General features: G+C 35.4%; 1 protein-coding gene and 1 pseudogene across 4 annotated transcripts in view; one reads left to right on the plus strand and one right to left on the minus strand.

The window, feature by feature from the left end:
• The window catches only part of LINGO2 (leucine rich repeat and Ig domain containing 2), a 1,356,204-nt gene that overhangs the window by 1,067,489 nt on the left and 271,795 nt on the right, over positions 1 to 16,920 (plus strand). The window lies entirely within an intron of this gene.
• Positions 1 to 16,920, minus strand: part of LOC145516084 (uncharacterized) — a 93,930-nt pseudogene that overhangs the window by 14,696 nt on the left and 62,314 nt on the right.

Consider the following 16,920-nt stretch of genomic DNA (forward strand, 5'->3'; position numbering starts at 1 on the left):
CCACTTTTATATAATGGAAAAAATGAAAATTCCAGATTAAATTATTAACTTTGAATAGGGTTAGATATCATATATTGGAACCAGAGCCCAGACTCTAGTCTTCAGATATAGATATGCATACTTTTAACTCTGCCTTCACCTTTGTCCCTTTCCACATTAGCTCTTATGTATAGTCTGTATTTTAGACTGCTTTAAGAATAGATCTCCTTCCTCTTTTTCCACACCATTTCATTAGGATATGTAGTTTACTCATCACCTCAGTCTCATAATAAATAGATAATTATCTTATTTTTTTCACATGTGTACCTTATACAAAAAGTAACAAAAAGACCAGCACAAAATAAGGTAACCCATCTTTCAGTGGTCACATATTCTTTTCTTCCTTGTTAATCTCACACATTAAAAGAAAGTTCCTGTTTCACATAGTCATGTATTTTTGTCAGTATCTGAGAGCTGAAATGTTAGAAGGGGGTCTTTTGGTCCAAGATCCATTATAATCACCAAATATATTTTAGGATTCAAAATGTGAAGGCTCTTTTGGACATCAGGACAATAAAGGAGACTATAAAATGTAGTTTGAGAAAATAAGGACACTAAAAGAGGAAAAATACAAGGAAAATATCTCAAGAAAAATTGTTCCCAGGACTTTGTTTTAAAATACTGAATTTTCTATGGTGGTGTTCACTCATACAGAGGAAAAATGTGAAAAGTATCCTGTGCAAAAATGTATGAACCAAACTGCTACAAATGGAAAATGTGCACAAACATTTTCACCTTTCATATGCATTTTTTTTAGTCTCAAATTTTCTTTTAAAATTCTTTAATAGTATACCCCAGTATTACTCCAGATAGACATAAGAACTATTTCACTTAATGTTAACTTAAAGCCTAAGTTACCTAATCAATTTTACTGGGATTTCCTATTTCAGAAGTTTACCCAAAATAAGGTGGTGTGGTTTTGAAAATAATTGTATAAAAACAATACATCACTCAATTCATTTATATTATGTACTATATATAGTAGATATGTATTATATGTACTATATATGTATATTATGATAAATGTAAGGACATCAGCACCAATGATTTGTGTAACTGTATTAATATCGATTTATTTGGCCCTTCTCATTAACCAACCCAGGGATCAAAGCTGGGTCTCCTGCACTGCAGGCAGATTCTTTATCATCTGAGCCACCAGGGAAGCACAGAACAATCATATTGTATTTTTAATACCATTTTCTGTTTATAAAATGCAAAAAAAAACATACGAATTCTTCCAAATATCTTTTTCTCTTTCATATTTTGGAAAATTTCTCATTTTTTGATCCACCTGTTCAGAATGAGTGGTGTGTTATTTTAAAGTTGGCAAACTATGAAATACAGCAACTTTCATAATGATCATAAATGAGCCATTTGAGTTCTAAAAATATTGGTGCCAGTGGAATACTTTATTGTGGTTTAATTTAAAAATCCCCATAGAAAATATGCTGTATTCCATAAAAACTAAAAAAATAAATGTTTAAGTATATATGCAGGTAATTTTTTTTATTATTATTTTGCATTCTGAACCCACATAGCTATCCTTGCTCTTCAATTTCCGTTCAGGAGAAGTTCATCTGTAGGAGTGTTTATGTTGTCAACGCAGCAATCAGATTGAAGAAAGACATTTTACAATGCAATCACCTTTGCAATTGCCATTTCTGCAGTGATGGCTATCTAAGCGAATTATGTCACATTCTTTTTTCTTCCCTTTCTTCATTTAACTACTTGATAGCACTTTTCTACTAAACCCTTCCTTCTAGAATAATTGAAATAATATGCCAAGTACATTAGAAATCCCCAGAAAATTCCAAATTTTATTTTTAAAGGTCTGAAATGTCATCCTGATAGAAAACGTCATCTGCAGAATCCTGAATTAGAAAAGCCATCCATGGGTTGTGGACTGTGGGGCCACATTTATTTATTTTGACTGTTATAGATATAATAAATCATTCTAAAATAATGTTGACATTTATGCATTCTGCTAACATGGCAGTTTAACAGCCTGCTCCATATACTGCTGCTTGAGTTAAGGATTTGCCATCACATTTTCCAGCTTAGTTCTCCCAATATTAACAAGCAGACAGTGGTAATGTCAACTGCACAAGTGCCAAGAGAGAAAAAGATGGATAATATATTCATATTTATGGGCGATTTTAAACTTCATGCCATTAAGCACATTTCTCTGAATGGCTCTTCTAGCTCACAGTGTTTGCTTCTTTTCTCTCTCTATGGGCTACATGAAGCCTTTTTTTGCTTTAGGTATGGCTTTCACTTTGATTTAATCCTGCTCTCTCTGCCCACCAACAGGTGCACAGAATGCATTAGCAAAAAGGATATCATAATTGAAATCAATACCATGACTTTGAAGAGTGTTTCCATGATGAGTTCTGGTCCTGTGTATTTTATATGCTGCCATAACCATGTTTATGTAATGGATTAGACATTTCCATCAATTTAGTCAACACCACCCTCTCCCCTACACGCACATGGACACACACACACACACACACGAGCACATACACACAATGCTTGGTAACATCTCTTTTAGACTGAATTTATTGTTTAGCTCTTGGCCTGCTAGTGGTTTGATTAGGCTGAACCATTCAATACATAAAAAGAAGAAATGTACGTGTTCTTCCAGGTCAAAAATGTGATTCAAGCACCATGGTGAACATTATCTGCCTTCACTATAAACGTACTAATTCAGATGTGCAAATGAGCATATATTTAAATTTATGATTGCTATTTGCATGACATTTTCCCCCCTTGACTTCTAATCATTGTTGACTACTGAAACCTTCTTGGCCGTACTTGACTGCCCATATTTTCCTACGATAATTCATTAGGTGAGCTTTTTCTAGCACTTTGCCCTTCTAACATGTCCCGATCTCTCAAACACAAACTTTGAAATCTTGCAGGTGTGGAATGAAGTGAGGTGATGACCTCTCTGTGTCTTGTTTTCCTGTAGAAAATGTGTGTATGAATTCTAAAGAAGGACCTTAATACTGAATACCAAAGCCAGAAAACCCACCTCTGAAATTGTCTTCTGTGAGTTTTTCTAGTAACATCCTGGCCCTGGTAGTGGAGAAGCAGCCATAGTAGCCACATTTAGGGTGTCCTGACTTTCTTACAGTCAAACAACCATGATAAGAATTTGGCATTTCCTGTAGAAGCAAGAGAGTTTTTGCTTTAAAAATTTTTTGCTTAGAAAATTCTCCATAAAAAAGCATAGTAGGGATGCACACTGGATCCCTCTGGTACTCACATTTTTAATTTAATTTAATTTATTTATTTTCTGTGCTGGATCTTCTCTTTGTGACCTTTGATTGTCCATGACTTCCTTGAATACCTGCAAAACTTCAACAACTGTCAGATGTCACAAGAGTAGATTTCTAGACAAAGGGAATGTCATAATACATTAGCATTTTTTAATCCATTGACTTTATTCATGTGAATATAAAGGAAACCTTAATCAAGATGAGTTTATTTTATTTGCTACTATGGATACCAATGAGCTTCCCAGGTGGCGCTAGTGGTAAAGAACCCACCTGCCAACGCAGGAGATGTAAGAAGACATGGATTCGATCCCTGGGTCGGAAAGATCCCCTGGAGGAGGGCATGGCAACCCACTCCAGTATTCTTACCTGAAGAAACCCATGGACAGAGGAGCCTGGCAGACTACAGTCCACATGGTTGCAAAGAGTCTGGCACAAGTGAAGTGACTTAGCACGCACGCATGCAAGGATACCAACATATTTTTCTTAAACTTCTATCTTTAGCTCTTGCTTTCTCTAAACTAACATTTGTATTCTCCTGCCTAATATGTCAAAGTTCTGTTGAAATTAGGAAAAATATTCATTTTTTTCTTTTTGTTCATTTTGCTTTTCTGAATATAAATGTCAAGCATAATCTTTCAATCTCTCATAAGCACATTTTAAGTGTATACCTATATCAGATAGTAAAATGCTGTCATTTTTTTTAAAGTATAGGCATTAAAGGTTGAATTAGGAAATTATGCATATTTAGAATGTTTTTGATAATCACAAAATGCAAGCTAGAGGATATCTATTTTTTCCATTAAGGCTTCCCTGGTGGCTCAAGGGTAAAGAATCTGCCTGCCAATGCAGGAGATGTGGGTTCAATTCCTGGGTTGGGAAGATCTCCTGGAGAAGGAAATGGCAACCAACTCCAGTATTCTTGCCTGAAGAATGTCATGGACCGAGGAACCTGGTAGGCTACAGTCCATGAGGATTGCAAAAGGATTGGACATGACTTAGTGACTAAACAACAATAACATAATGGGGATATTGTTTCCACACACTCACCCTACAGTGTTGATGGTATTTAAAAGCCATTATCTAGAGGTAAATGAATCCAGTACTACACAGATAATAAATACATGCATGCAATGCTTAAAATAAATATACAACTCTAGAAGATGCTTAATATATATAGTGATTCCTAGAGATGTTAATTTTTATTAAGTAATTGAAAAGTGGCTGTTTCTAAACTGAGGTAATAATTTTACATTTATTGACAAACAGAAAGAAGAGGAAGTTTGTGTTTGTTACACGAATAGCCTCTGCTGCCTTTAAACAGAAAAAAGCAAAACTACAGCAACAAGTAGGACCCAGGAACAAACAATGTATGTGTTTCTTAATAAGTCACTTTTCTGTCAGTAGCTGCTATATAGATTCTCAGGAAACCAGGCAGAATAAAGGCATGCTGATTCATTTCATTTTTTTGTGCTTATCTGTTTATTTTCCTGAAGTTATTTGATCACTCTGGCTTTTCATTTTCCATATCTTTATGGCTGTATGGACTATTGCTGAAGATTGGCTCAATATATCAGAATGCCATCTCTCCTGCCTTGTTAAGTTTCCTCCAGAAAAACACAGTTCTTAAATAACTGCCCTTCCCCCTTTATTGAAGCTTATCCAACAAATTGAACTCTCTAGGAACTTTCAAAAAATGAGGATGACTAAATGTTTCTACAGTTTCACGGGCCTGTCTGTATCTTGGAATGTTTAAGATGAGAATCTGTTGATGTGGATAACTAATAACATAGAAGTGTATCTTCTGTGCTTTGCTTAAACATGTTGTTGCACAGGCAAAGCTTTTCCTGCAGCATCAGATTCAGGTTAAGCATGAAGAAAAATATTGCAGAATGAATGTTCAGTCTCTGTATTTGGTTTGCATAGCTGTGAGTCTACAGATATGTATGTGTATGTGTTAGGATGTGACGCAAGAGTTTTCTAGTTAAGTGTCTTCTGTGATTTGTGATAGACAAACTCTTTGATAAACAAATTTCTTCATATTCCCATTGAAATTCATTTAGTTCAGTGCTGCCCAATAGACCTTTCTGCAGTGATGGAATTATTCTGTATTTGTACTGTTCAATGCAGTAGCCACTAGTTCCATGTGGCTTTTGCACATGGCTTGTCTGACTGAAGATCTGTATTTTTAAATTTTATTTAATTGAGTTAAATTTAAATAGCCACTTATAAAGGTAGCTATTGTTTTGGATAACACAGAGCTAGTTGATATATGAATTCAACTTGATGTGATTAAATCATTATTTTGTTCAGAGTGTACATGTAGTCAAGTACCTTCAGCAACTCAGAGCTAAAAGAGGATACACGACTTTTCCCCTAAATCCAGTTTATGCACACATTGTGCATGAACAGAATGAAGCTAGTTATATTAATAAAGGGAACATGCAGGAGGCCATACCAGAGAGTAGTTCAGAGTATGCACTTTAGAATATGACAGACTTGAGTTCAAATCCTGTCTCTGACCTGCATGTGCCATATTATCTTACAGAAAACATTTAAATGTCTCTTGGCTTCCATTTTCTAAGCTATAATTGGGGCTAATAATAATGAAATCATGTCTATACAAAACTTAACACTCAACACAGAGAAGTGATGATGGTAAAGATGATCCTGTTCATGATAGTGTCATCTTCATACATTCAGATTTATTTAATCCTATTACTTCTATTAAAATATATCTACATTTCTCAGATGGGAAAACTAAAACTCAAAGTCACTATATTCAAAATCACTTAACTAGTCCAAAATTTAAATTATAAGTCTAATTCTAAAGACCTCGTTCTACCACTTACTTCTTTTTAGTTCAGTTCAGTCACTCAGTCATGTCTGACTCTTTGCAACCCAATGGACTGCAGCATGCCAGACTTCCCCGTCCATCACCAACTCCTGGAGCTCGCTCAACCTCATGTCCATCGAGCCAGTGATGCCATCCAACCATCTCATCCTCTGTTGTCCCCTTTTCCTTCTGCCTTCAATCTTTCCCACCATCAGGGTCTTTTCCAATGAATCAATTCTTCACGTCAGGTGGCCAAAGTATTGGAGCTTCAGCTTTACTAACAGTCCTTCCAATGAATATTCAGGACTGGTTTCCTTTAGGATTGACTAGTTTGATCTCCTTGCAGTCCAAGGGACTCTCAAGAGTCTTATCCAATACCAACAGTTCAAAAGCATCAATCCTTCAGCACTCAGCTTTGTTTATAGTCCAACTCTCACATCTGTACATGACTACTGGAAAAACCATAGCTTTGACTAAATGGACCTTTGTGGGCAAAGTAATATCTCTGCTTCTTAATATACTATCTAGGTTTGTCATAGCTTTTCTTCCAAGGAGCAAGCATCTTTTCCAATTAGACCTCCAGCCAAAAGTCTAAACTTTTATTCTTAACTACAGATTTGTCACCCTGAAGATGATCTAAGTCACATTTAGGGATGAGAATACTAGATAGGGTGTTGACCTCAACCTTTAAAACAGGATAAGAAAGGAAGCAAAAATGGAACACTAAAGCAAACAACAAAGAAATATGGGGGAGTAACTCTCCCTGAATCTGTATTTGAAGAATATACATTTCCTACCTTCTGAAAAAAGATGGATGGCAGAGAGAAAAAGAGAATATAAGTCACACAAATATGAATGACTTGTCCTTATGGTTCAAGCCCTACCTGGCTCTACTTACCTATTTTAAACAATAAATGCAAGGAAAGTTTCATAAAATATGGGTTCACACCTTTCAAAAAGCATAACTCTTCCTGATCTGTTCATTACCATCATTTTATCAGGCTTAGACTGATCAAATTAACAACTTTTTCTTCATTGGAGTAGGGCTAGGGAGACAGAAGCCTGACTGCAGAAGAGACCAACAGTTCTCTTTTCCTACGTTTAAGTATGGCAGAAAGACTTGGAAAGCACACCTTCAAAATTATTCTACTATCTGAGTGATAGACCCTTTGATAGATGCTCCCTAGGGGTGAGGGAGATTTATGTTATGACTCAATGCCAGGAAATAGAACTGCCTTCAAACTAAAAAAAAAAGAAAAAAATGGAGGTGGAATTGACATTTTCCTGGTAAATCCAAGTAATCTAGGTCATGATTCCTAACTGGTGAGTAACTGACTCCTGCTGGGCTATAGTAATTAATTGCAAGAACCCATTGATTAATCTGTATTTGTAGAGACTTGACTGGTAGACAGAATAAATAATTATATAAGCTGCCTATACTTGTTGCAATGTTTAAAAATATACAGATGTGGTTTAATTGCGAAGATAGATTGATTTTAAACAGGAAATTCAGAGTGCTTGTGAAATTACCCATTTTCTAAACCACCATCAGAGAAATACAAGCAGTGGCATCATGGGAGAATCCACATTATTCAAAGTCTGTCATGAAAATAATGGAATACCATACTGGAGCTCAGTTCCTGGCTCCATATGGCCTTCCTGAGACCTTCTGGGAATGATGCTTCTTTCTTGGTTGTATGATATTTACTCTTGCATTTAAACTCTCTAACTGGATAGAAGTCCCATAAAGAAATGAATTAAAAAAAAATGTTTGTTCTAATACCACAAAATAGTCACAGAAACAGTATCTAGAACACAGAGATGAGTTCATAAAACCTTACCAATTCTAGAGCTATTGATTCTCTTCTCTACTCAAATTTTACGTAAGTGTAGAAGCTTGAATTCACTTCTGTTAAGGACATACATACAGTCCTTCCACTTAAAGTACTATGGGTCTTTATTTTTTTCTTTAGAAGAGTTTTACAAAACTTGCTGTTGATTATAGTATCACAAAACATTTATTGTATCTCTCAGCTTATTAGCTCATATGGATAATATCTATTATGAAGAAAACCAATTTTTAAAATTCTTTCAACTAATTTCCATGAATTAACAATATCTCATTAAACTGACAGAATTCAAAGATATAAAATAATATAATTCCCAGTTACTCTAATGAGTTCTACTTTAGAAATCTGTGGTCCCAGTGACTACTGAAGTGTAGGGAAATTGTTCAAATTGTTGTCTTCAGCTTTTTTTGTTTATTTATAATCTACTGATTCAATGCCTAAAGTAACTGAGAAACATAGCTGGAGATGTAGCCACCACCAAGAACCCAAAGCCATTAGAACTTGAAAAAACATTGAAATAATTGGGCCTTGAGTTTAGTATAAACAAGTTAATGTGATTTACTCATGCCATACAGAACATGGATTGTTTTTGACTTTATAGAAGGAACAAAATTCATTCAGTATTTCTTTTTGTTGATTTAAAATAGCTTTAGAGTAAGCTCACTGGAAATTCTTTTGAATTATTTGTGCTTATAGCCCTAAAGCTAAGTAGATAAGTTGGTGAAATTTTTTTTTTTTTTAATGTGAATAGCTCCATTGCTTGTCTTCCCATGATTATAAGCCTGGGAGAGTGAATCTGTTTTCTTATCAGTTGAAGTAAAATATAAAACACACCAAGGTGTTCATTTACTAAAATATTTCCATTACTTATTAATCAAGCCACACCATTATTTCACCATACTCCTGAAATGTTCTAGAATAGTTCTGATTTCCTATAAATGTACTCTTTCTGAACAATAAATTTATTAACTATGAACTTATACCTTAAGTTTCTCCAAGACAAAGATATCTTTATTTTTTCATTTTAGCTTAATATTGGCCCATAATTCAAAAGTTTTATTAAACTGAACTGTTACTAACAGTGATTTGATTTTTATACTTTAAAATAAATCCACAAGTCAGGATACAAAAATTCTTTGTAAGACCATCAAGCAATAGATCCTGACTTTTAGTTCAGAAAATATGGGCACTATAACCAGGAAGTACCAACAATGTCATGAGACCAATTGCAGTATGAACAGAAATTCCGAAAGGAAGCTGAAGCTAAGAGCTACTGGAAAGAGTTCTTTAGATTTATATGCTCCAGACAGATGACACCAACAGAGTGAGACAGAAAGAATAAGATATACAATGAGTCTAACAGAATGTTTCCAGCACCAAACCATATATCACATATATCAAATATTCAATGTATGTTTGATATATGAAAATTTCTAATATATTAAAACTAAAATCAATATCATCATGAAATGTTTAGAAGGTGTATAAATAATATCTATGAGAAGAAGTTTTAAAAAAAGTCAGTATAGTGTGTGGAGATTGGCAGCACAATTTCATAACTGCTTTCGAGCTTAAATAAGCTTATTAAGAGTTTTGCACTCTGTGATAAACGGATTAAGAAGAAAGTTGGCATATGGAACACATCCATGTATCTTTCCTCCCTATTAAAACTTCATTGATTTAGCGATACAGGAACAAACCCAGAAAGGACAAAGAAAAGGAAAGAGAATATAACAGCAGAAAAGTGATAATCAATAAAATGGTAGGAAATGGAAAGCAGATGAAAGTGAAAGTTGCTCAGTCGTGTCCGACTCTTGGCGACCCCATGGACTATACAGTCCATGGAATTCTCGAGCCCAGAATACTGGAGTGGGTAGCCTTTCCCTTCTCCAGGGGATCTTCCCAACTCAGGGATCAAACCCATGTCTCCCACATTGCAGGCAGATACTTTACCAGCTGAGCCACAAAGTAGATTACCAAGTGCTAAAGACTTTAGTAGAACAGAGGAACAGCCTAAATACCTGCAGGAGGCAGGAGGTGACACAAATGTGAAGTGAACTGCCTCAAGGCTACCCAAATGCTCAGGAATTATAGACATCATGTGCCTCTGAACGCTTGAGTGAATGAGTATAAAAACTGCCGTATCATTTGAAAACCTGTACAAAAAGCAGCCAGAAGCCCCCATCTCTTCACTCAACTGTAATAGTTAGGAGCTTTATACTCTCTAGAAATTAAATTAGGAAAGTTCTCCAAGAAACCAGATAAAATAAATGGGAAAAAAAAATAGGTACAATTCTGTACACAGGAAATGAGAATTAGCTGTGAATCTCCCCAACTTTACACATGAGTCTACCCCCTGCCTACCCTCACCAGAACTTTGCAATAGAAGGCTCATAATTCCAGTCTCCTCTTATCTCCTTTCTGTGGAGAAATGGGCACAATGGATAAAGAAGATTCACCGCAAGATATATCATCATAAAATACTTTAAACAGGCTTAACAGAATGTTGTCTGTATCAAAAGCTGAAGAAAATGTGAAGAGTTGCATATGAGCTCCCCCTCCCCCCAGAAGCTGTAGTAGTAGACGTCTGTTGTTTTTGGCTCTAAGGCTTGCGGGATTTTTAAACTCAAAATTCTAAACATAAAAGTCTCTTTTAATTGCATTAGGATATAGATAGGCAATTCTATATTTATAAACACTAAACATTTTAGGAACAACCATAAGAATTCTTCTATTAGTTTCAATAAAAAATAAGCCAGTGCCAAAATAATGGCTCAGTCGTGTCCGACTCTTTGCGACCCCATGGAGTGTAGCCCACCAGCCTCCTCTGTCCATGGGATTCTCCAGGCAACAATACTGGAGTTGGTAGCCATTCCTTTTTCCAGGGGATTTTCCTGACCCAGGGATTGAACCCAGGTCTCCTGCATTGCAGGCAGATTCTTGCCTGTCTGAGCCTCCAGGGAAGCCCAAAATAATGGACACAAGTCCAATATTTGGTATAAAAGGGACTTAATTCTGAGATGGGCTTGCAAACTAAATCCAATTGATAACATTCACTTAAGCCAAGAGGCAGACCTTAAATTTCCAACCTACTTACTTGGGCTCCATGTGAATAGAAGGAACAGCCAAGTTTCATTTAAAAACAAAACAAAACAAAACAAAACTCAAGTTTCTCCTTCAGGTCTCAGAATGTTGGCAGACAGTGGAATTCTATTTTTGGAATTAAACAAAGCTAATTATTTTTAGGCATGGCACCAAAAGCTTATGTCTTCAGATTCAGCAGTTTCCAAAATTTCTTTCTGGACTTTTCTCTTGGTTCCCTATAACTCATATTCCATAGTTGAGATACATATATAAACTACAAATATGAGAACATCTTTTAACTCTTAATGAATCAGGTTGAGGATTGAGAATAAGAAAGATGGTATAGAATGTAGGAGATCTTTTTTTGTTTTTAGATATTGGAAGTGAGAGGAAAGGGTTTATTCTCCTAATGAGGAATTTATTAGTCAGATATATTTTATTTTCATGACCAATGCCTGCTCATCACAAGAAATCAAACAGATTCTTAAGAAAGGAATAAAATTTGAGAAAAGATTTTTTTAAAGGCATTAGTCAGCTTGTCTGAAATCCTTATAAATCCTTTACAATTTATGTAAAGTAACTAAAAATTATGAAATTGTTTTTTAAGAATCCTAAATGATATTAAATAGTCTTTAATCTTATTACCAGGATTTGATTACTCCAATTGATGTATTTACAGTGGAAAATTGGTAAATATACTGCATTTGGCATGAAATTCAGTCTAACCTGAAAGTACCTTTATGAATAATGTTTATTTACAGGTGCTCATATTTAAAAGAACTGCATTTAAGCAGAGTGAAAAATCTGTCCTCAGTAACTCTAAATATGTAAGGCAGAAGACTTAAATCAGACCCTGTGGTTAAATATTAAATATATTAATTTTACTGAGAGCAATTTCATTTTAAGTAATTCAATTAGTCTAAATAATATTTGATGAAGAAAATGTCAATCCAGGTTTTGACGCTTAGGGATGGTAATTTAGTGTTACTATCATATACTGGCCACATGTAGTATGGCAGTTGTGACACAAGCTTGTGAAAGAAAAAGCTTAGTAACAACTTCAGAGCATGATGTGAATAAGCGACCACAGAGCTATAATGGAAAAGATGATACAAAGACAAAGGAAAGTATATTTGCTAATAATACAAATAGAGAAAGAGCATTACTATTTCACAATTTGTCTGAATGGGTCCTTTAGTTAGAGCACAAATGTAAAACTAATAAGCATTATTTATTTAGATAACTAATAATACATTCCTTCCACAAAGAATTCCGTGGAAGATTCATGTCTTACAGGAAATAAATACAATAAAATAAGATGTGTGTGTGTTTTGTGACACATATATGTATGTATACATATACAAAAAAAAAGTATATACAGAGAGATATACATATATATACCCAAAAGATATAAATATAGATATATAGATAGAGATGTGAATGAAGTCGAAAAATACAACTGAGTGAAAAATAGTTGCTACAGTGACATTGTAACCTGGCTTTGAATATCCCAGAAGCCAATATTAAAAGGTGTTCCATGGAACACTAGTCCCTCATGACATTCAGTGAATAAAAATGTTTGGTATCAAGTAAGTTTGAAAAGGTTATATACTATATACATTCCGTGACCCTTTTTGGAGACTTGGAGTGCAGACCAGAATAGTACAGGCTCTGATGAACCACAGGAAAACAAAATTGTGGAGTTTTTTAGCTCATTATTTCCCAAATGTTTTGGTCACATAATCCCTTTTCCTGTGTTTGCTTCATTTTACACCCATTATATCCCCATGAAATAGTATTCCACTGAATACTCTGGAATTCAGTCTTTGTGCTGTTTGCTTTCAGGAAGCTTATAACAAGTGTTCTAACTATAATATTTTGTGATGAGGGTGTTATCTATTTTATTTATTCCATTGAAGCTAATACTTTGTATGACATGGCATTTTTTCCTGATTCTATTTATTGTTTTATTATTGTCTTATTTTTCAGTATATATTTCCTGTGAGTCCATTCATTCTTTATAGAAACCTTAATAAAGGTTTCCAATTATCACAATTTAGCCCTAGACTTTTTGATTTTCAGAAGTCTTCCATGTATCATTCCAGTTTCCTCACTCTTTACATGACTCACTACCTTCCCCTCTTCAGAGCCTAAGCCAGAGGGATACCTCTCCTTGTAACAGCCCACAAGAGGGGCCACTGCTAGGACTGTCATACTTGGAATCCATCTATATGCTATCCAAAACAACTCCAACGTGTTTATCGCAAGAAAATAATGCTTACCAACAATACCAAAGCATTGCACAAAAGAGTGAATATGACAGAGAAACCGAATCCCCCCCCCCCAAAAAAAAGATTAAATAAATTATGGTACCTGAACACACTGAAATATTATGCTGTCATTTAAAATTATCTTTTATGAGAATACTTAATGTCATGTAATTTTTTTCACTCTGTATTATATTATAAAATATAGTCTTAATCATAATACATGGGAGGTTATACTTTTTTTATAATTTGAAGAATGGAATTATGTCCTGCTTTTTGTTTCACTAATTACCTAAATGTATTCAATTATTTACTGAACCCCTACTAAATAATGCTGCAGTATGTGCTAAGGTGACAGCAATGGTCAAAACCAAGCCCCCAATTTACAGAGTTTATGTTCTAGTACACAACAAGCATGCACTGTTTTGTGCAAGAAGATCAACTAAGAATTTTTTTTTAATATCTGTTTTTATTTGTCTATTTGGCTGTCCCAGGTCTTAGTTGCATCATTCTGGATCTTCGAGATTCATTGCAGCACATAGATTCTTTTAGTTCCAGCATGTAATCTCTTAGTTGTGGCATGTGGGATCTAGTTCCCTGACCAGGGATTGAACCCAGGCCCCCTGCTTTGGCAGTATAGAGTCTTAGACACTGGCCCATCAGGAAAGTCCCCAAAATAAGAATCATTTTGGATGACTTTTCTCATCTTCTGTTAACTAAAGGTTTAGATGGAGAATATTTATCTGAGAAATTCCTGTAGGTACTCCAAGAATATTATTTTGTGCCATGCCGTGACCCAAGCTTAGGGTGGAGAGTGATAGCTACAATTTATTGAGAATTTACTTTGTGACAGACACTTTTACTATATTTCTCCCAACTCAGATTATCCCTATTATGCATTTGTGAAAATAGAGTCTCACAAAAATTAGGTTACTTGCCCAAGATGATACACTAATGAATGAGGAAGTCAAGGAACAGCACTTGAGTCAGAATTTTCTGCATTGTAAGTCCCTCTTTTGTTTGGCTTCTAAACAATATATATGACTCTAAAGGAAATGTTAGTGCAAAGCTTTTCAAGTGGATAAAGTCAGAAGAAACATTGCTACCACCTCCAGGAGAGAATCACTACTCTAAAAACAAATAAGTGAACTTTTGCTTCTGAGTCTTTTCAGTGATTTTCAAAAAATGATTAGCTATTACCTCTTGCATCAAAATTTCCAGATATATTTGTTAAAGATATAGTCTGCTGGTTGTCACCTCAGACTTACTGAATCAAACTTTCAAAAGGGGAGTTATGTATAGAATTGTGTCCCCCTGCCCCAAATTCACGTTTTGAAGTTCTAATCCTCTGTATCTCAGGATGTGATCCATCTTAGAAATGGGATAATTGCAGATGTAATTCTTGTTGTTCAGTCACTAAGTCGTGTCCAACTCTTGTGACCTCATGAACTGCAGCACACCAGGCTTCTCTGTCCTTCACTGTCTCCGAGTTTGCTCAAACTCATGTCCATTGAGTCAGTGATGCCATCCAACCATCTTGTCCTCTGTCACCCCTTTTGTCCTCAATTTTTCCCAGCATCAGGGTCTTTTCCAATGAGTCAGTTCCTTGTGTCAGGTGGCCAAAGTATTGGAGCTTCAGCTTCAGTGTCAGTCCTGCCAATGAATATTCAGGGTTGATTTCCTTTAGGATGGACTGGTTTGATCTCCTTGAAGTCCAAGAGACTCAAGAGTCCTCTCCAGCACCACAGTTCAAAAGCATCAATTCTTCAGTGCTCGGCCTTCTTTATGATCCAATTCTCACATCCATACATGACTCAAGATGTGATCCATCTCAGAAATGGGATCATTGCAGGTGTGATTAGTCAAGCTAAGATGAAGTCATTGTAATAGAGTGTATGAATGGTGTCCTTATAAAAAGGAGAATTTTAACACACATGGAAATAATGCATTATGAAAATGAAGGCAGTTATCCACAAGCCAAGGAACATACAAAGCAGCAGAAGCTATGAGGTAAATGGGGAACAAATCCTCTCTCACAGACTTCAGAAAGAACCAACCCTGTGAACAACTTGATTTTGTACATTCAGCCTCCAAACTTGTAAGACAATAAATATCTGGGTTTTAAACCATTCATTCCAAGGTTCTTTGCTACAATGACCCTAGAAAACTGAACTGTAGGGGCACCTGCATTTTAAAGGGAATATCCCAGATGATTCTGATGAACTCTCAAGTCTGAGAACTGAAGAACTAGTGCCAACCCATGAGATAGACAGAAGGACCATGGGGGTAGGAGTATCGCCAGGGCTTGTTCTATGGCTTTCTCTAAGGTAATGGGAGAATTTTGAGAGAGGAGAAAGATGAGGAGTAGGAGGAGACTTAGGGGTGAGGAAGGAAAAAAAGAGGGTTGTGGGGTGGGGAGGAGCACACCATCAGAGGGCAACTTGGCTCTTGTGGCACAATTTCCTCCTTAGGAAAGAAAAAATGACAACAGAGACTTCAACAGACTCTCAATTAGAGCAGTATGATTTGGAATTCAGGAAAAAAAAAAAAAAAACAAACCCTTAAAATGTGAATCTTCCAGCCCAATCATTAAAGCTGGTAACCAGGGCAAAGTTTTTGCACAGTGACTTATTTATTTTATATATAAATATATATATCTAGAGTATGTATACATATATATATATACATATATACATATATATATATGTATATATGTATATATATATCTCTGGAGAATCACCTTAGTATTTAAATACATCAAAATTAATCCATTATTTTTAACCAAAGTCACTTTGAATAACTTTCATGTTATTTGTTGACATTTTACCATGGGAATTTTTAAATGCTGATATTATTCAGCATGCAGAAATTTGTAGTACAAAATAGATACTTGGAGGGTATTTACTTATGTATCATTTCTATCCTTTCTATATTAAATAGATCTATCGCAATTAAATTTGACTTCACAGAACAACTAAACTTACATGCTGATTTTTTATCAAGAACACCTTGCACAATGTGAATCATATCTTTGTTGACAGTGTATTCTGACTAAATCCTGAATTTTTAGAAGCAATTGTATTTTTGAAGCTATATGTAAATGTTCGATTTTTCCCTAAGAAAACTGTCTCTACTTTGGTAAAATCATTGCTCTAACCTCCATGACATAGTTCTCTTTTATTCAATGAAAATAAAGTCAGTGTGTTTCCTCTCAGAAACATAAAGAAATTTCTTCTAGATTTGAAGGTCTTTTTTTATCTTTCATAAAGCAATGAAATCAAGAAACTGAAAGGAAGTTTGAGAAGTGGTTTTTGTCCACTCACTCAGTCGTGTCCGACTCTACAACCCCAAGGACTGCAGCACGCCAGGCCTCCCTATCCTTCACCATCTCCCAGAGCTTGCTAAAACTCATGTCCATTGAATCGGTGATGCCACCCAGTGATCTCATCCTCTGTCATCCCCTTCTCCTCCTGCCTTCAATCTTTCCCAGAATCAGGGCCTTTTCTAATGAGTCAGCTATTCAGGTGGCCAAAGTATTGGAGCTTCAGCTTCAGCATCAGCCCTTC

Source organism: Giraffa tippelskirchi, chromosome 1 (assembly GCF_054371585.1).
Source record: "Giraffa tippelskirchi isolate mGirTip1 chromosome 1, T2T-mGirTip1v1.2.pri, whole genome shotgun sequence".
Classification (NCBI taxonomy): domain Eukaryota; kingdom Metazoa; phylum Chordata; class Mammalia; order Artiodactyla; family Giraffidae; genus Giraffa; species Giraffa tippelskirchi.